A 21,469-nucleotide genomic window follows, 5' to 3' on the forward strand; every position below is an offset into this window, starting at 1 on the left:
CTTTGATGGTAAATATCTCGAAGATAATGAACTTTGAAGTAAGGATACTATATTGCTTATAGCCGTTGCTGTTAATATGATTAGCTATTAAAAACATTAGAAAACTAAGGGATTCAGATCGAAGGTCATTGGCGTTAGGGACCCCCTTAATAAAAATACGAATGATATCAGTGCGGATATTATGGTCGTATTTGTCTACGTGACGGCGTGATAATTATCTATTTGAATCGCGTTCAAAAATGACACTTATTTTATCACGTCGATAAAGCCATCCATAATAGGTGCGTCAACTTATATCAATGCGAGACAAAAGAGGAAGAAATTTGCGAGTTGCTAGCAGACCTCTAGAAACTCGCATTTTTTACTGGGCTACCATTTTCTACAACTCCTACAAGCTTTTATTTTACTTGTAACTTTTAACTTGTATGTTTCTATGTTCGGGTTAAATATGGCTAGCTAAATTAGACCCACTTTCCATTATTCGATTTAGCTAAAACTTCACATATATACATATGTTCGCCGTAAACCAGTTCAGAATTTTGTTTGCCTCGATTCTTACGTACGAGCTAAACTCCGCGTTCCATCGAGATAACGATAACCAATACATTGCTTTTATAATTCTAAATCTTCATAATGAAAAGGGTAAAAGCAGGTAATGAGACAAACAATAGGTAGTAAGGACAGTTTATTAGTTGTTGTTATTTAGGCTAAACTTCTCCTCCCCATAAAGATAACCAATTAGGACGCATATAGGATTCCTTATCTTAGTTTGCAAATGCCGGCCGTCACAAAGACAATGGACGACAATAAACTTTACCTGCGCTTTTTTTTTCGACACCCACTTTTTTAAGTGTCATACTATTGGTCATCACTTTTGTGTTATCGCCTCACAGCCTGCAAGACGTTTAATAGTATATTATTGCAGAGGCCGGGAAAGGGCAATTCGTGGATAAGTTTCGACAAAGAAGACGAATCCACGAATTGCTGTTCTTGCCGAGGCATATATAGTGCTTTTCTCCGAACATGCGAGGAAATCAGGTAAAATAATCATAATTTAAACATGAACCAGCACTCAAATCCAACCTTCACATCAAAAATGTCAAAAACTATACCTCTCTTTAATTATTTATTAAAAGTTAACGGCACAACTATTCTGCCATTTAGTAACATTTAATATAATTGTGCAATATAAGCTGTAGTTGCACGCATGAAATATTTGTACGAGATCCTTAAAAAAATATAAAAGTTATATAGTCTGATTGTATTAAGCAGTATTCGCACGATCATACACGTCAATCTTACAAGACTCTATCCTATAGCTTGAAATGATGCTGACCTGGTCGTGTAGACGTAGCCCGCAGCTATATTAATTGGCTGTATGCGTTTTTCTTAGTGGATACATGTTTTTAAAAAGTAAAATACAATACAGTAATAACTTTCCCGTCCGCTAAAACACGACAGTAATGGTTTGAATTTTTTTAATTCGTATTTGACCATAACGAAGAACTTCCCGTACTATTTTAGCTACAATAAGGTGAACATTTCCGAGCATATTGGAGAAAAAGATTTTCCCCTTTAGGTATTTCTACGGTGAACCGCAAATATCCCCGATAGTACTTACAAGTTCGGTGACAATGCACTATTATAAAATTCTCAAGAATATCGTCAAGTAATATCATTTTTACACCTCTGATATTGTCTTAAAATAGGTTGTAATCTTTAACTTACAAAATCCTAAATATAGGCATCTAAATTTTATCCAACATTCTATTGAAAGGTGTTACCAATTCAGACGTCACTTATCCATTGAGAGTTCGCAATATCGGGCCAATAGGGTTGTCAAAAATATTTAATACCTGGACTCTACCCTTGTCACTGCCAGATTGACGTCTGGTTAAATTAATATTTTCAATAAATATTTGTATATATTGACGGGAAGGGTTGACAATATGATCAGTTTTATATGAGTGATGATCAGTGACAATGATCCGGCAATATTATGGTCTTTTAATATTGTTACCTTGGTAAAAACATTTGTAGTTATTTTTTCTGGACTTTCTTTTATTGTTATTTTATTTACTAGAGATAGACGAAACTCAATTTATATTAACGGCTCAATAGGTGGATATTGTTATATAATAAACCCTTGTTCTATTTCAAGCTTTTATCTCAGAATGAAAAAGTTATGAGTAAGCCCAGCCACAAAATTGCATGGCCACGCATCGTGCACTATGAATTGCAAAAAAATTGCATAATTAATAAGAAGCTGTGTTCAGTCTTAGATAGATAGATAATCATTTATTTGATAAAACACGAGTTGATAAGCTGTTAGTATACAAATTCAGTTCTTTACATGTTTGGCTGGAATTTCAGCATTCAAATATCAATCACAAAAATAAATCTTAAGTTAATTGATTAATTTGTGTTACTAAAATTAACCATGTAAATTGTATTGTAATGTATTTACGAGCATTGTACTTAATTCAGACACATGTAAGTCTATAGCATAGGCTTACACACTTTCATGCATATAACTTAAATAGAAATGACTTAGTTGTCGTAACACAATGGAATCTATTAACTTTGACTAATTACAGGTCCGACCTGTAATTATTTAAAAGTTACTAGATTCCATATACACCGTATTTTTTATATTTCCGTTGATTTCAAGGGTATCCCTGAGCTTAAATTAAGTAACTTTCTCAAAGACACCAGTATTCTAATTAACTCCATTTCGGAGATAATGTATATATTTTTTTCCTTTAAGGCCTTTACGAGCGTGTACACTTGGCTTAGGGCCTGTTTACATATTGATTAGTGTTAAGTATGAGTTAATACATTTGCTACTAAACGTAAATACTATCTCGAACGATTGATGTTTAAAATGTCATTGATATGTCACAGTTTTCAATTGTTTGGTTGAGTTTAATGTAATGCCCGTGTTACAACAACGCTATATGCAACATTGAAATTACTTTTTATAAAAATAACAATAATTGAAAAATAAATAAATAAAAGTTTTTTTTAAATTTACTATGCCATATACTAGTTTCCTTAAACGTACTTACTGATACCCCGAAGTTAACGGAATTCAATAAAATATAGTGTATATTACTATGTATATATACTTTTTTACAATTTATTCTTATTATGTGTCCATGCAATTTTGCATTAACATAATTTATTTTCATTGTTTTATATGGTAATTACAATCTTCAAACATAAACCATCATTTGCACTGTAAATTAACCTGTATGTAAATGTTTACAAAACTACCATGAGTTTAATAGCTAATATAAATCTCACTAATCTGCTATTTCCATAATTATGGTAAGACATTAAGCGTACTACGGCCATTAATACAAATTTAATACACAATAAAACACAGTCTATGCGTCAGTTTGTAGACGTCGAGTTTGGATAACGATTGTAGAGCAAGTTAAATTAGTTTTGTTATTAGCTTGCTGAGTTTTGTAGGTCGTTCCTCTTTCTACTCAGGTATATTATAGAATAGAATAGAACATCATTTATTTCAGTATAAGTACACAGTTATACAATACATATAGAGAAAGAAAGAGAAAAAATGACTTATAACTAACTTGTACACTGTATATAATTATACTGAAAAAGGTGAACACTCAGCACAATGCCAGGTCCTACTGAAGTAGTACGCTGACGCTGGTCTTCCGTGGACACCTGTAGGGAGCGTAGTTGCGCGCAGCTACCAACTACAGTTAAGTTACTAAGATAACTATAATAATTACGACAGTAAACAACGAAGCGGCAATGAAGCAGTTGACATCAACGTTAGTATGACCAGCATGGTCTAGAAAATACATTATATATATATATATATATGTACCTAAAATAATAATATTAAATTTATTACATAAATATCTCTCTCCAAAAACTTCCTGCAGTATTTCCGGACCGATACGACCTTCAAGAAAAGAGCGTACTCCTATATTAAAGCCAGCAACGCACTCGCAACCCCTCTGATGATGCAGGTGTCCATGGGCGAACTAAATGCACCCTTAAATGATATTATTCAGTTCTGTCATAACTGTCGGATGAAAAATACATATTTCTGCCAAATCATATAATTATAAAATATTCTAACTTTAGGCTTATGATTCTCATTGTCCATACAGCCCCATGGTTTCGAAAAGGTCTCGGGTCAAGGATTTGCTTTTGTTGTATTACGGAGTAGTTTTTATTTTATCTGATATGCATCATTAAATTTAGGTCCTGAAGTATCACTCCGTAAGAGCTCCATTGAACCTTTTTAAGATGAATTATTTCAGTTATATATAATAACTCCGTTTTCCTTGTTGTAATAAGAGAGACATCACAAATTAACCTGAACCCAAAGGACTTGTTAACATGCCATGAATAAAGTTCAACAGTTAATTAACGCTATTGTAAACATTATGCCGGATCCTAATCACCCGTCATCAACATTGATCTATTACGCCTGCACCGACTGTGTCGCGCCGCCAAGCCATTTTCAACCTTAAGGAGGTTATCACACTGAATGCGATTGGCATTTCACTCCGATGTGCGAGCGGGATGTCGCTATAACACGCGCGTAGTGTTGTCTTGCTCAAACATCGGACCGACGTGCGAATCGCATGCAGTGTGGAAACCGCCAAAAGCGCTATTCGTGTCGTTCAGCGGTAACCCCCCTGACGCCCGAGTGGCGAAAATGGCTTGTGTTAGTCTTTCAAAGGATTTGTGCTTTGACAGTGTGGGTGGATTAAGGTATTACGCTGGATATCGTGTATTCTGATTGATTTCCCCGATATTGTCGCGTTGGGAATTAAGCGACAGTGAATGTTTGAAATTGTTATTGATTTTGTAGCATTCAAATTTAGACAGCTTTTGTAAGCCTTGAAAAAACAAGCGTTCCTATTTCACAGAATCAGAATGCTTTATTTGTAAAACATAGGTATAAATAGGTCTTAGCTATATTACATTTGAACACTATGTTTCGCCGGTCGGTGTACAAATGTCGGAAGTAACGAAAATCTAATTAAAATTGCACAATGTTGTAACTTATAAAATAAAACAATTACAATTAAATTAAAATACAGTTCAAAATTCAATAAAATTAAAATATATCATTAGTCATGGTTATAATTAATATTTATGTCATAATCATCTAGATATTCTTTTATGGAGTAATATGCTTTATTTACTAGGAATTTGAAAACTTATTTTTTGAATATATGGATGTCCTGTAATTTCCGTATGCTTTCGGGTAAATTATTATAAATTCGGGGTTCCATTCGAAATATACTTTTAGAGAGAAGAGCTGTTTTATATAGTTTATTTTTTATGTTGTCAATTTTACGTGCACTGTTAAATTTTGTATATTGACTTATATTGCTTTTCACATACAATGCTGTTTAATATATATAAAGCGATGGAAGAGTTAATATTCTGAATTCAGTAAATAAAGCTTTACATGAGTTAAACCACATACGGATCGTATACCTAAATTTTTTTGGCGTTTAAATACTAAATCTCTGTCTGTTGAGTTTCCCCAGAAAATTAGCCCGTATCTTAAAGCACAGCAAAAACGGAACCCTTATATTTTCGTCAAGTCCGTCGGTCCGTCCGTCCGCTTTTTCATGTCGTATGAAGGTACGGAAACCTCCATTGGACACGCACTTCGCCGATTTTTTTCTGATAGTTCATTTCAGAGTATGGACTACATTTCTAATCTTTAACAAAAAAATAACCAGTGTAACATTAAGCAAAGTCGTAACGGGCACGGCCCTAGCAAGGTGTTTATTTTCATAAAGCAGTCCAAACTCACGGTTCGGCGTCTCGGTGTATGTGCACTAACTCATACCCTACGGATTCGGGTTGTTATATTGTTAATAGGGTTTTCTTTTTTATATACCACGCCGGTGGTAAACAAGCATACGGCCCGCCTGATGGTAAGGAGTCGCCGTAGCCTATGGACGCCTGCAGCTCCAGAGGTGTTACATGCGCGTTGCCGACCCTTTAAAAAAATGTACACTCCTTTTTTTGAAGAACCCTATACTGTATACCCTCGACAAAAACCTCGGCAGGGAGCTCATTCCACAACAGGAGCGTCCGCGGGAGGAAATTGGGTAATGTCAGTGCTGCAAACTTTATGGTGACAGGCACCAGTAATGGACATGTCGTGTTTAATTGAAAAATGTAACGGTCATGAATTCATTAATGCACAATAAATGCGTAAACTTTGAGTTTCTATAAAATTAAAACTTGTGATCCTCATTCGATCCTATTATATAAACTATTGATAAACAAAATTTTGATGTTTAATCTTTAATTTTCGAGAACTTGATCGACAGGTTTAAAAGTCGACACAACTATGTGCTCAGGTGCAGACATCAAATACTTGACATTGGCAAATTTGTGCCAACTTGTTTGACAGACCGCCATTAAAATAAAAGAAGAAGCACTCTACACTCAACAAGAGTGAACATAAGGTTCTATTAAAAATTTACCCAGACATATGACTAGAGTTTTTTAGTGAGTTAATGGCAGCCAGAAACCTCTTTCATATAAGTAATGATTTGACATCACCAAGAGTGAACTCCGACGAGTTCAATTTGTATTAATTTCACCCCCTTTTACTCTACTAAAATATAGACGCACCGGCTAAGTATCGAGGGTGAAATTAATCCCTTTTTACCACTTACGCCACGTGCACGGAAACCGTTCCGCGCCCCACTGACCCATTTAACTAGCTAAACACGTGATTACACTAGCGGTAATTAAATTACCAATTACCTGTATGACACGGAAATTACAACTGTTTGTTTGGGACGTTTCCCATTATCGGGCGAGTTGTCGTTAATGTTGGCATTGTAACTACGTTAATTCATTAAAGTTTGAATTAGGTGAGGTATTATAGGTATTTAGGCTGCTGAAAAGCGGGAAAAGTCTGCGGTATTGACGAACTACCTATTTGTCCCTCTTGCCGTGGAAACCACTGGCTGTTGGGTCATGACCCTCGCTCCGGGTCGTTCCTTATGCAAAGGTTGTCTGCGGTTCAACGTGGCAACGGGCGTGCGAATTTTGTGAATAGGTCTTGAATTTGTTAGTTTTTAATTGAGGTTAAGATTTTTGAAAGTTGATTTTAAGATTTCCAAATTGTATTTTTGGTTAGGTATTTTCATTATAAATCGTCTGTGGTAACTCACCACACTGGTATCTAGAATTCGAAAAAAAACTAAATTCTCAGAATATCATGAAGACAGAAAAAACAGTATTCTATCGGCATAATTTATATTTTAACTTAGATTTCATTGGGACGCTATATTTTTTTGAAAATGAGAACTGGCTAATTGCCTATGCTATTTAAAAAGTATGCTGAAAGTTGTACAAAACTATTGAAACCGCTGTTCTATTGTAATCTAATATGACCCCAGGATTTCGCCTCGGAATGAGAGATAATAAACTGGAAACTCGTACACATCTTCATTATGGCTTTTTAAAGGATTTCTTAAGTCACAGAAAACCTCTTTAGTACGCGTCGGATGCGTTCCAGATTAACCCTTAAATCGACAGATGAAGGAAGATCGTGAGTTCACACCACCTCGGCGCTCCATAGTAGCAATAATGCTGGTTAAGAAAAAATACAAAAAGGTATCAAATATCATGTCCAGTACTTTGGACGTTGCCGAATTAAATGTTAAATGGGCAAACTGTGGATATGAATCGGAGTGTAGTTGCAACCCAATGCACGGTCGCATGTCTTCTTACATTCGACATACGATCCATCACCATTCTAGCAAGCATATACAATGGGCTGCGGTTCTAAATCTCCTGAGTTGGACAAGTTTGAACACCGCAGGCTTGCGAGGCAGCGGACGCTAGTTGGATGCACTTTACGCTGAATTGACACTTGGTGATCAAAGTGTAAGTCTTGCACTTTGGAAAAAGGGGCATGGTTGCGTTTTCTTTTAAAAAGTAAAAACTTATTCTGCGAGGAAGTCTTCAAAGGCTCTTTGACAAATCAATACAATATTAACATCATATACGGTGTTTTTTTAAAGTCCGTTAATTTCAAGGGTGCAGTCCTGAACTTAAATTAAGTAACTTTCTCAAAGAAACCGGTATGCTAATCAATTCCATGTTGGAGATAATCAATGATTTTTGTTTTCATCTTATTAGGCTTTACGAGCTTGTACACTCGCTTTGGGGCCTGTTTACATATTGATTAGTGTAAAGTATGAGTTTATACATTTGCTACTACGCAACAACATACTATCTCGGACGATCGATATTCGAAATGTCATTGATATGTCATCGTTTTCAATTGTTTAGTGGATTTAAATATAATGCCGGTGTTACAACAACGCTATTTATTACTTTTTACTGGAAACAGTGTTGTGATGGTCTAAGCTTTTGTAATGAAAATTTCGACTACAAGAAAAGGAACAAGGAACTCACTGTAGAATCATTTACAATACAATACAAATCCTCTTTATTGCACAACCTCTGAAAAAAAAATGTACATGGAAACACATAAAAAACATGAAGATAGAGGTAAACAACAGTCGGCCTTATCGCTACAGAGCGATCTCTTCCAGACAACCTTTAGGTAGTGGAGAAATGAAACTTAAATTAACTAATTAGGAGGTGCAAAAAAACAATACCCTACAATGCAATGCAATTTCTGCTTAAAAGTTAAAACATCAGTAGCATCAAAGTCCAAATTGGAAGGTAATGGTAGTTATGTCGTTCTTTTTATTCAAAAGCGGTATTTTGCGGGTAAAATTCATTTGGAACGTATTTTATGACACTTTTGTATTCATGAGCTAATTTATGTTCATTGCTCTTTTTGTTTGGAATATTCTAATATGTATTTAAATTTGTATGAATATTTGCTGGTGGGATATTTCTTATTAAGAGCGTTTATTTCAATGAAGCAGTGAGGGAAAACTTAATTATAAGAGGTAGCACTTCCGGTATCAGATAAAAAACTGTTCAAAAATTAAAAATAAACAATAACATTACGACCTCTAGGGGTTATTGTCGTTAAACCTTAGATGTATGAAGTATCAATACTCATACTAAAATAACCTAAGCTATCGCTATGTTTTTTGCATGGGAAGTTTCATAGTTCACCGCTGAGTGGTGCTTATCAGTCCGTCAACTGTGGATGATGCAACTTGGCCCTTAACCTCTTGTTTGTACGAGTATGCCGATTACTAAATATTCGTGAGTTTTAATCGCATTTTTTTTTAAATTTATTAAATTCAAAGAAGAATACAGTAGTACTCATAGGCACTTATCTGCCAAACAGCAGAGCAGTTTGAAATATGAAAAAATCGTTTGTGGTCAAAAGAGTGATGTCTATCTTGCTGTATATATAGCAAAATAAAAACGCTCTACAAACCATAGCTTAATCTAGACTTAAATCGACCGGGATATAAACAGTGGTTACCTTTTATATTGTTTTTGAGCTCCCGATATTTCGATTTTGCATCTTGTTCACGGGTAACTGGAGATAGCGGGTGCTAAAGTTGTGTAGATCGCGCTTGGTCTACCCTCATTCGCGCGCGCCTGCGTTCTTTAAGTCTAGTGAAACTAACCGTGAATCATTCAAAACTGTCATAGGTTAATCTTCAAACTTTTAAATCATAAAGACCGTAATAATGGCATAATACAATTAAAAATCAAACGAACTTACCAAGTGAAGTGTGATGATAATTATGTGAACAGCTTCATTCGACGCGATTTATTAGTGTTTACATATTGTAGTACGAAAAACGAGTCACGCTATGTTGTTATAACAAAAGTAAACATGTATGCGAACAATATAACGCTTTCCATGGAACATGATCGTCCGCCACGCGGCCAGGAAATTACCCATTTCCTGCCTTCCTGCGCGCAAGAAACGCCAGGAAAGTAGTATGGACAATGGGGTATTTATAAAATTGTCATTTAGGCTTGTCACGCACGGCTATATCTTACGATTGCACAGAATAGGGTAATAATCACAGAGGGTCTGCCGCGAAACACGAAATTCGAAATTTCGTTATTTGCGTCTATCACTCTTGCATATTCGAGCGATAGAAAGGCAGATAACTAAATGTCTATTTTCTACTAGAAAGTTTCCAAAATTGCGACATTTCCACTTGGAAAAATTTCAAAATCATTTTATCTCATATTTTTGTAGAGTCCGTCTCAGCTGATATTGCAACGATTTGAACAGAACAAAATGAGGCCGTGTCATTATAAATGTCATACTTCGGACTGCACAGGAACCATCAACAGATTCGCGCTTCACCTGCGATCTTTGTGGCAGAAAGTGCCGTGCTGCGGATGGGCTTTACAGTCACAGGAAAAGATGTGCCGCACCTCCGATCTCCGACGGCGGACGGACCTCTTCTTCTTCTTCTTAATGACCTGTCGCTGCAACAATCATCTGTCAAGATGCTGTGGCCAATGATGATGCCACACTTTGTCATTGTAAATTCCAATGTAAAGTTAGCTCGATGGGACTCTATGGTAATCGAAAATTTCCATTTACAAAATGTATGTTTCTTTTTATTTTCAATACTACTTCGGTGGCAAACAAGCATACGACCCGCCTGATGGTAAGCAGTCTCCGTAACATGCGAGTTGCCGTCCCTAACACTCCGCACCCTCGTTGTGCTCTGGCAACCTTACTCACAGGCACCAAACCAAGATGAGTGGCGGAAGAAAGGAGAGTCCCTTTGCCCAGCAGTGGCCACTAAATAGGCTATAAAAAAAAGTAAAATTAGCTTAGTAACAGTTTCCTTAGTAATCTTCCCTATCAACTCCGACTCATTTTGACATGTCAAAATGATTTGTTATTATTAAATTAGTACAGAAAAGCATTTAAACTTTTGCTAGCATTTTGTATGGCCTACCTTTTCATGTTTTTATACGTACAAAAGTATCCTCTCATTCATATCAGTCTCTCATTGGTCACCACTGTGGTCGCCACGTGTCGGCACTGCGGTTTGCTCAATAAACAGTTGATTGGTTATCAACCGCAATTAATGCACTTCATGATAAATGTATATAAGCAGCTGTTAGCTAATTATCATTTAATCGTGGGATATTGCAGTTTTATAATAATAAATATACGGGGACTATTTTATACTGATTGACCCAGCCCCGCACTCAAAAAGACAACGATATACATATGTACATACTTATATAGATATTTACATGCATCTACATGGAAAACATCACTCAGGATCAAATATGTTAACGTTCTCTTACAGTATGGATGTTATCGATTGTAATCCTTATTAGAAAACGAAATATACTATAATAAATAAGTTATAGAATATATCATTATAGGCAAATAGTGTGTATCCGCCAAAAATGTTACAGTAACTCACAAAAAAGCATTAGATACAGTCGGCTCATTCTAATATATCTGATAGCGATTGTATAATGTTGACACAAAACCTCTAAAATATTTTTTTTATTAGATTATGTGAAGATTTAGATAGTTGGCAGTCCTGAATTGTGCGTTTCTCCAGAAATTTCTTGCTTCGCACAGCTTAACTGTGGAATGAATTATCTACTACGGTATTTCTGGACTGATACCACCTTCATACCTTACGCAACGCACTTACAAGACCTCTGGTGTTGCGGGTGTCCATGGGCGGCGGTAATCGCTTACCATGGTGATCCGTCTGTTCGTTTGCCTCTTATATCATAAAAAAAAGACTTTAATTTTCATAAAATCGCATAGCCGGCCTTTAAACCACCACAAACCCAACGAAATACACACCATTCGTTTAAAATATTATTCAAAATTGCATGCACTTCGGTAGAAACTTCCATGTATTTATAAACCCATTTATTGAAATAATAACGTAATAAACACGAAAAGGTGAAAGTCATAAACATAAAAAAATGCTAGGGAAAGTTGAAATTACACATAAACTAAGCGATAACTAAGTTACAGCTTTAGTTTACACTAGATGACAGTTTAATTCGGTTTAAACCATCAGAACAGGAAACTTTAGTCTTATCTTTGTATCGAACCACCCCAGTTCAAGATCCAAATCGTCACAATACAAATGTCAACAACTAGCCAACCCCTCTTATTTATAACGTAACTTTCGCATGTTCATATCTACTTCAAAACCCCCAAACAAACTGCAACCTTATCACTCACAGCTAAAGTTTAAATTTAGGTACAGCTACTTAACGGAATACGTTATTATTGTAGACACTTAAAATGCCGCGGTGGCATTAAGGCGGTCTTATAAAAAGTGACCCAATTTGTCAGTTCGGCCATTAGTGGGCAATTAGGGCTGAATAATTTCACGGCGGTTGTGACGCGTGACGCACGTTGTGATATTCAAGGGGAACTGTCAAGTACTGTAATCATTTACATATATCTAAGGACGGGCCTTACGGGCACTAAGAATAGGGCCAGTACTTCGGTGTCACACACGAATTCGAGCCAATCGCAATCGCGCAGTCGAACGCCACAACGCGATTGGTTGATGAGTTCTCATCACGCGCTCGATTGGTCGCAACTAGTTTGCATTAGACTGCATAATTGGCTCGATTTCGTTAGTGACACCACTGAACTAGTATAATTCTTAGTGCCCGTAAGGCCCGTCCTTAGATATATGTCAATGACTGTAATCTAATAATGTGTTGCGCTTCAGACCTTCAGGTATTATTGATCGGATGGTGACTATCGCAGTGGCCGTCTTAATGGTTATGGAACTGGAACGATGATTGTTAGACTCCGACCACGCTAAGTTTTCACTGATTTGGCTGTTACAAATGTTACAATACACACGTTATACTTGATGCTTAAATCCTTGGCATGAAAGCTTAGCGTGGTCCGACTATGTAATCCACTATAGGCCAGGCTTGACTCGGACACTGTTGTTGGTCTGTATTAATTAAGTTCTGTAAACTTAAGTAAACTAGACTTAGCCACTTAGTTAACTTCTGCTAGGAAGCCATGGTGCAACTAGGTTGTGAACTGTCTCAATTAATGGTAGAGTTAAATCTCTTTAAATAGAACCATAAAACGAAAACGAAAACCAAGAAAAGTGACAGCAAATGGCAGTAACATTAATAAAAACCATTCATTAAATAAAAAAAAATAAAAAAATATAGGACATTATTACACAAATTGACTAAGTCCCGCAGTAAGCTCAATAAGGCTTGTGTTGAGGGTACTTAGACAACGATATAATATATAAATATTTATAAATACTTAAATATATAGAAACACACACATGACTCAGGAACAAATATCCGTGCTCATCACACGAATAAATGCCCTTACCAGGATTTGAACCCACTAGGCCAGACCGGTCGTCCATTAAGAATCGATAGACAATAGTCGGGTTAAAAAACTTGGTAATTAATGGCATGGTAATTTACGTTGGCAACTAATGTACCTAACGTATATTTACAATGTTGTAGATACGAGTACAAGACTCCTTTTGCCAAATCACTTAACGTTAACGATTTTATTGTAAGCTCTTGACCAATTTCCCTCCCAATGTTCACAAATACATAAATCATCTTTATCTCCACCAGCTGGATTCCTATAAAAAACAAAAATCAAAACAAACTATGAATAAAATAAATAATCTCGGCTTATTTCACGAGTCAGCACTTGAATTTCAAGCGAGTGGCGACCCTGATGGCGATCGCCGGGAGTTTGCTGGGGAATTCTTTTTTAAATTCGCGTCAACTTGTTGATCGCAGGGTTGTCGCTTGAATTATTCACGCGGCCTTGACCTGTGAGCTATAGTCGCGATGGACGGTGGAAAATTTAAATATTACATAATGGGAAAATATTTTTCTTTTTTCATGTATATTCTGGATAAATAAATGCGTTGCAAAAATCTAAACAATTCACTCCATTACGGTTAAATACATTACAACAGGGCAACCTAGGCTGACAGTTATTGAGGACATATAAAAAAAACATACATTTTTTACATTGAAATTATGTTGTTTATATATTTGTTATGGGGCTTGCACGAAAATGATCGGAAACTCAGTACAGCTACAGGCTATTTGGTATTATTAAACTAGATTTCTATTCAAGATCGACACGCCCCTCCAACTCGTGTACCCGTAATTGAACAGGAAAACCACGAGTTATTTAACGGACACACCCGCATCCCATCCGTCTACGCCGCTGTTTGCGAATTTAAACAATACCCCGCCTACTATTCACAACTGAGAACTGTCCTGATATTACAACGAGTGCGCTTCTCAAACTGGCCATTATAACTTTATCTCCAACTCCAATCACGTGTAAGGGGCATTGGGGTGACATCGAAAGCGGAATATTTTGATAATAACAAACATCTATACAACCAGAAGAGCACTTTTTCTGTCTGGTTTCTGACAAAGTCCTTTTGAAAAAAAAAAATAGCGGCAGTTTATCTCCGACCTTCATAAAAGCTGCATGAATTTTCTATAAATCTAACCATTCATTATGAACAGTAACCATCAGATATTTCGAAATGCCCAACTTACTACTTCGTTGGCTCAGCGACCCAAAATGAGACTTGACCTCCGGCACAAAACAGCGCCGCTTTTCTCGGTCCTGTGCGACTAGTCGCCAATTGTTGACTCGAAGTTCGCGCAGAGTTTTGCCCACGGCACTTAAAAATATCTTAACACGCACTCTAACGCCTTTACAATAGCGGCCTGTTCAGATTTGTGAGCAGCTTGACCGTTCTGATATATTTGATGGCGACTGTACTATATCAGAATCATTATACCTTCGACCCTTTGTTTGGTTTGAGACTAGGTCGACTTATATACGGATCTCCCGAAACGTTTATTAACAGACCATCCTTATTACGGCACAAGCGATTGGGAACAACAGTACCCGCAGAACAGGGCATTATTCACCCTGGTGTCGCGGAACTGAATAATTCAAATGCTCAACAAGTTGCTTATAGATGTGGAAGTAGGTTTCAAATGGTAAGCAAAACAGAAGTAATTATGCAAGCTAAACATGGTCTGAATGTTATTAATAAGTTTGATATCTACAATATTCTGCATCCACCTCTTTGCGGTGATGAGTCCGATCGGTGTTTTCATTTATTAATATTTTAGATGCCATTTGGCTACGGAACCCTAAAAATGTACTGTTTATGTCTTACCGTTGACAATATTGATATAGCGTTAATCTGCCTCAAAGACGCAAAGCGATTAAGAGCACATGTCGAGGCATTGACGATAAAGTACCGATTTTAGTTTGGCATAGCGGATGTCTGTACAGTGTACAATGACATTCCTTAGGTGTTTTCAGTTTTCAGAGCATGCTAAAGGCTTCGAGAATCCCACCCCATCGCGTGTAGCGAATACTTGTAAATATCGAATTAGTAGTGGAGCCGTAGCGTCACGAATGCAAATGAAGTGACCTGTTGACATCAAGTAGCAAATAGTACTTGTTGTTATCACTTAACGAGCTAGCCGGTCCAACGCATTGTGTACGGTCTCAGTGACAACGACCGGCGGGGATTACTCTGATATTTATTTATTTATTTAAGCTTTATTGCACACATAAAGAAAAATGTACAAATGGCGAACTTAATGCCAAAAGGCATTCTCTACCAGTCAACCATTGACATTTGTGTATGTTGGTGCAGGAAAAAATAATAACAAATAATAAGGAAAAAATTAAACGTGAAGTCAAATAATATTAAAAATATATAAATAGTTAAATACTACTATTTATATAATGTATAAAAGATAGACTAATACATATAATTATGTACATATACATGATGGTGAACCTTATTTAAGATTTAATTTTTTTTGATATTCAACTTGCTTGCTGGAGTTTTCTGGGCTAGGTTTAGCTAGCGACAAATCTCCCGTTTAGCTCGATTCCCACACGACCCCAGATCAGGTTGAGCCGCTCTATTGATCTCTACGCTATTGGTTGATTCCCGCGTATCTCCTCTCATCTCCGCCTCAGTGAAAAAGCAGTCTGAGACTAATCAGTACCAATCACATCAAGAATGTCCGCTGCATAAGCATTCATGCAGATGCGTTTCTGTCAAGAGCTCCAGGCAGTCGTTTTCTAAAAGTTAAAAGAGCTGCTGAAAATAATTAAAATACAACAGCCCCGACTACTATTAGAAATCTTAATAATAAAATACAATTATGCTTGTGACATGACATTAAAACTCTCCAAGAGGCCTCCACGTGTTGGATCTATATCCTCATGCAAGCCTATCAAAAGACCGGGATTTATAGGCCCGTGAAATCCAAGGAAATACAATTCGGCCTGAAATTCTGAAATGACATGCCTAAGTGCCTAAGGGCCTAAGTTGTGTGATCAATTTACTCATCACCGCTCGGTAAGCAATGAGAACATATTTCTAACAGCCCTAGAACGGACACGATACCATCGAGGAGTGTTTGTGCCCGGGGCGACTTGTATAGTTTAACGCCTTTGTGTCGATTTAAATTATGTTTGCTTTTAAACTGACTGTCTGTTACACAATTTAAAACGTGATAATGAGATGCTCGGAAAATATTTCACAGGAAGATAATTGAAAATAGCTCTGATACAAATTTAAGCTGCGGTCTTCACATAGGATGCGGATCGTACCTACACCGCGTCGGCGCCTTTACTTAAGCGCCAGTAGGGTCTATGGGACTAAAGACCATTGTGAATTCCCTGTGATAATGATTTAACGAAGTATTTAAAAAAAACTTAAGCTTATCAAGAGGTCTAGAGCTCACATAGCCACTAGTTTTATAGCTACATCATGCCAGATCTTGCGTCTGCGTGTGTTAAACCTGCACCCCCACGTGTCTATCCACAAGTATGAACATTGAACAATAATGAGAGTTCATTCGTAATCATACCCAGCAGCGATCACGAGCGGCGCGTTAATCATCAATCAGACAACTCCTGATTACTCGAATAATCTCAATCGCGATATGTCCGAGGCCGACGTGAGATGAATTAATACCCTCATTCGAGATGAGGGTAGATAATCATGACTTTATAAGGAAAGCGAATGTTTAAAAAACAGAGTGAGGTCGGAGACTTGATCGAAAATTATCTTTTTTTTTTCAATTATGTCATTGATTTATGTAATATTAGTTAGGTAAGTACCTGTTACTGTTATCCGACAGGGGCCTTAAATAACGTTTATTAATTTAATAATTAATGCTTTTTTACTTTCTTAAGGCAGAGCGATGGCGAGGATGAAAGTAAAGGTTTCATTATAACACTATTATGATGGTATTCGGGAAATTTTGTGAAGAAAAATATCGTGAAGAAATCGTAATCTTAATAACACGTTTTCTCTCAGAGTTAGAATATTTGATGATTGACGTGAAAAAGCGGCTCAATGGTTTCCTGCTTTATGATGTTATCGGGAAAGTTCATCCCATTAAATATAGTTAAATGTAGTTTGTATTCGTAATAAAATAATGACTGGAAGAGGAAGAGAGTTAGCGGATGTTTTGGAAAGGAGACGAATAAACGTAGCATGTCTGCAGGAGACGAAGTGGAAGGGACAGAAAGCAAGAGAAATTGGGGCGGGGTATAAGTTTTACTATTGCGGCAGTGATGGAAAAAGAAATGGGGTAGGTGTAGTGTTAGATAAGGAGCTTAAAAACAAGGTGATGGAAGTAAAGAGAGTGAATGATAGAGTAATTATCGTTAAATTGTTGATAGAAAACTTGATTCTGAATGTTATTAGTGTATATGCACCGCAGACTGGATGTGATGATAGTTTGAAAAAGAAATTCTGGGAGGATTTAGATGTGGTAATTATGGGAATACCAGAATGTGAGGAGATGTACATTGGAGGAGATTTTAATGGACATGTGGGAAGAATGAATGACGGATATGAAAGAGTGCATGGGGGCCGTGGTTACGGAGTCAGGAATCAAGCGGGAGAGGCTCTACTGGAAGCAGCCTTAGCTTTTGACTTAGCCATAGTGAACACCTACTATCAAAAGAAAGAACAACACCTTATCACATACCGTAGTGGCCACCACTCTACCCAAATTGATTACTTTCTTTTAAGAAGGAGTAAAATACATTCGGCTAAGGACTGCAAAGTAATACCCAGTGAGAGCCTAGTTTCCCAGCATAGGTTACTGATTCTAGACTTAAATCTTAAAGTACAACATTTGCAAAAGAACTCGAAGCCCCCACCTAGAACAAAATGGCATAGATTGAGTGATAGGGAGTTAGCTGAAAATTTTAGAAAAAGAATAGTCGATAAAATGGTAGGAATGGGCGACATGGCAGGGATGAGAGCGAATGATTGCTGGAATGAAATGGCGGTATGTTTACGAAGTGTGGCAAGGGATGTTTTTGGGGAAACAAAAGGGAAAGGAAAGATTGATAGGGATACATGGTGGTGGAACGAAGATGTGCGAACGATTCTGAAAGAAAAGAAGAATGCTTTTAAAGAATGGAAAAAGGTGGAAGAGGGGAACGATAGAGAGAAAGAAATCAAGAGGTCAGCTTATTTAACAAGTAAGAAGAAGGCTAAGAAAGCAATAGCAATCGCAAGGGCCAAGGTACAAGATAAATTGTACGATTTCCTGGAGAGCCCCCAAGGCCAAAAAGACCTTTACAGAATAGCAAGAGAACGAGAGAAGAATGCAAGAGATATAAATCATATGAAATGTATGAGAGACGAAGCAGGAAAGATTTTGACGGATGACAAAAGCATAAAAGAACGCTGGAAGAACTACTTCAATAAACTTATGAACGAAGAGAATGATTGGAGTGGAGTGCTAGAAAATGATAGATGTAACATAGGTATGGTGAAAGAGATCTCTGTAGAAGAAGTAAGGTTGGCAGTGCAAGGTATGAAGAATGGGAAAGCGGTTGGGCCAGATGGTATACCTGTGGAAGTATGGAAGTTTCTGAAAGCGGATGGATGGAAGTGGCTGACTTTATTCTTTAATAAGTTGTTGCAAGAAGAGGCGATCCCTGATGAATGGTGCAACAGTTCGCTGGTGCCCATCTTTAAGAATAAGGGTGATGTACAAGATTGCAACAATTATCGGGGAATAAAGCTCATGTCACATAGTATGAAGATATGGGAAAAAGTAGTAGCGAGACGAATGAGAGAAGAAAGTGAGGTAACACAGAACCAATTTGGGTTTATGCCGGGCCGGGGAACTACGGACGCCATATTTGCACTTCGCCAATTGTGCGAAAAATATAGACTTGCGCAAAAGAACTTACACATGGTGTTCGTGGACCTGGAAAAGGCATACGATAGAGTCCCCCGTAAGGTTCTGTGGTGGGCTATGAGAGAAAAAGGAATGCCAGAGAAGTATGTGCGGCTTATTCAGTCCATGTATGATAGAGCCAGTACTCACGTCAGGTCTGAAGCTGGAGTAACCGACAAGTTCAATGTGGCGGTAGGTTTACACCAGGGGTCAGCTTTAAGTCCGTATTTGTTCCTCCTGGTTATGGATGCTCTGACATCGAACATACAGGAGGAAGCACCCTGGTGTATGCTGTTTGCTGACGACATTGTTCTTGTCGGAGAAAATGCACTTGAGGTCCAGAGCAGACTGGGAAAATGGCAAGAAAAGCTGGAAAGTGTGGGACTGAAAATAAGCAGAACCAAAACGGAGCATATGTTCTGCGATTTCGGTGGTCTATCCAGTTTTTCCCATATTGCCTTAGACGGTGTATCCCTACCAGTCTGCTCCGATTTCCGGTACCTTGGGTCATTGATCCAAAGTGACGGCAACATCGACCGTGACGTGAAAAATAGAATAAATGCGGGATGGATGAAATGGCGACAGGTCTCTGGAACAACTTGCGATCCACGAATGCCCCTTAAACTTAAGGGGAAAATCTACAGGACGATCGTGAGACCTGTTGTAATGTATGGATCAGAATGCTGGGCGACAAAAGTGACGGATGAAAGAAGAGTGCACGCAGCGGAAATGAGAATGTTGAGATGGATGTGTGGAGTGACGAGAAAGGATCGAATTAAGAATGAGTATATAAGGGGAAGTTTGAAAGTAGCACCGGTAGCGGAGAAGATAAGGAGTGGTAGGTTAGCGTGGTATGGGCATTTAATGAGGAGGGATGAATGCCATATAGGAAAAAGAATGTTAGGAATGAATGTTGATGGACGGAGAGCGGATGGTAGACCCAAAAAACGATGGATGGATTGTGTGAAAGAGGATATGAGAAAGAAAGGAGTGAGTGCTGAGGTGACGAAAGATAGAGGAGAATGGAAGAGAAGAACGTGTTGTGCCGACCCCACATAACGTGGGATAAGGGCAGGAGGAAGAAGAAGAATAAAATAATGACTTAACATTTCCCCACACAATTGTACTGAAATTTAAATTCAATCGTTCCTATTCATCCATTAGCTATTAAATCTGCGGGGCTTTAATCAATTGTAGTTTCATTTATTGTTGTTAGTCAAGTCAACAAGGAACATAATTAATATTAGTAAATCTCCCCGATTGCTGCGTAATACGCAGAAAATGATTCTGAGTAATGGCGAAGACTGAGGAAATGTGTTCAGTTACAGGCTAACAGCATGTTCCTTTTAAGATACTTAAGATCGTATTCGTCAGGGAATACAGACAGAAGAGAAAAGCCTGGCTTGGTCTTACTTCAAGGAAGTAAATGGTGTGATAAAATGTACTCGAATGTCTTGCCAAAATTGGAAGAATAGTATAAGTATAATTATGGGTTCTAATTTATTCACAGAATGTTTATACTGTAATCTTATATTTGGGAATAATATATATATAATAATAATTCAGCCTATAGGTATACGTCCCACTGCTGGGCACAGGCCTCCTCTCATGCGCGGGAGGGCTCGGGCTATAGTCCCCACGCTAGTCCAATGCGGATTAGGGACTTCACATACACCTTTGAATTTCTTCGCAGATGCATGCAGGTTTCCTCACAATGTTTTCCTTCACCGAAAAGCTAGTGGTAAATATCAAATGATATTTCGTCCATAAGTTCCGAAAAACTCATTGGTACGAGCCAGGATTTGAGCCCACGACCTCCGGATTGAAAGTCGGACGTTATATCCACTAGACGTCTAGAAAGGGTTATAAATAAGCATTATAATGAGGAATCGCTTTCATGTAAAAATAAAACCTAAAATGACAATTTCGGGTCATACGGGATTTTTTAAGTTTGAATAAACCTTAAGTAAGATAAATTTGGACGTTAAATCTCCGCATGTGGATCAAAGTCATAAATCAAGTGTTACATTTTATAAACCCTTTTTGATTGGCTTATATAGTGTAATGGGGCTTTTAGTAATTACACACGAGTGCGATAAAAGCGACAACAGTTAGAGCAAATTAAACGGGTGCCAGCTTTGTTGTAGATATGAATAATTTAGAAGTCGTTTCTCTAAAAGACTACTAACTTGTAATACGATTTACTATTTATTGGAAACAATATTGGATAATTGGACTACCTATTTGTGTTAGA

General features: G+C 37.4%; 1 protein-coding gene across 3 annotated transcripts in view; it reads left to right on the forward strand.

The window, feature by feature from the left end:
- Positions 1-21,469, forward strand: part of LOC133530999 (heterogeneous nuclear ribonucleoprotein L) — a 695,759-nt gene that overhangs the window by 310,679 nt on the left and 363,611 nt on the right. The window lies entirely within an intron of this gene.

This window comes from Cydia pomonella, chromosome 24, assembly GCF_033807575.1.
Source record: "Cydia pomonella isolate Wapato2018A chromosome 24, ilCydPomo1, whole genome shotgun sequence".
Classification (NCBI taxonomy): domain Eukaryota; kingdom Metazoa; phylum Arthropoda; class Insecta; order Lepidoptera; family Tortricidae; genus Cydia; species Cydia pomonella.